The sequence below is a fragment of the Nothoprocta perdicaria genome, unplaced genomic scaffold, assembly GCF_003342845.1.
Source record: "Nothoprocta perdicaria isolate Ctin4 unplaced genomic scaffold, notPer1 scaffold_24, whole genome shotgun sequence".
Classification (NCBI taxonomy): domain Eukaryota; kingdom Metazoa; phylum Chordata; class Aves; order Tinamiformes; family Tinamidae; genus Nothoprocta; species Nothoprocta perdicaria.
In genome coordinates this window covers 635,412-635,827 of record NW_020455466.1, presented here as the reverse complement: position 1 = coordinate 635,827, position 416 = coordinate 635,412, and positions in this window count along the sequence as shown.

Below are 416 nucleotides of genomic sequence, written 5' to 3'. Positions count from 1 at the left end.
CTCGCTCGGAGCCGCAGCCCAGGGGAAGGGGCTCCCGCCATCCTGCCGGACCTGCCCGGGTGAAGACGGCCGATACGGAGCAGGGCCGGGCCAGGCCCTCGCGCGGGTCCCTATCGAGGCGGACAGGCCCCGTGCTGACGAGCGGCGCCTCCTTCCCTGGGGAGCCGGGCCAGGGCCCCGCAGCACCGTGTGCCGGGCGCCCAACGGGCCGCATCCCGCCTCCCTGCTGCTGCTGCGGCTGCCAGGGCGGCCGGGCCGGGGGCAGCCGGGGCCGGGGAGCGGGGCCGGGGAGCCGGGCGCTCTCCCAGCCCGGCTGGGCCGCTGCCCCTCGGCCCAGCCCGCAGCACGTTCCCGCGGGGCCTGCGCCGCCTGCAGGCCCCGAGGTCGCGGCCCCCCGGGGAACCGAAACCGCCGCC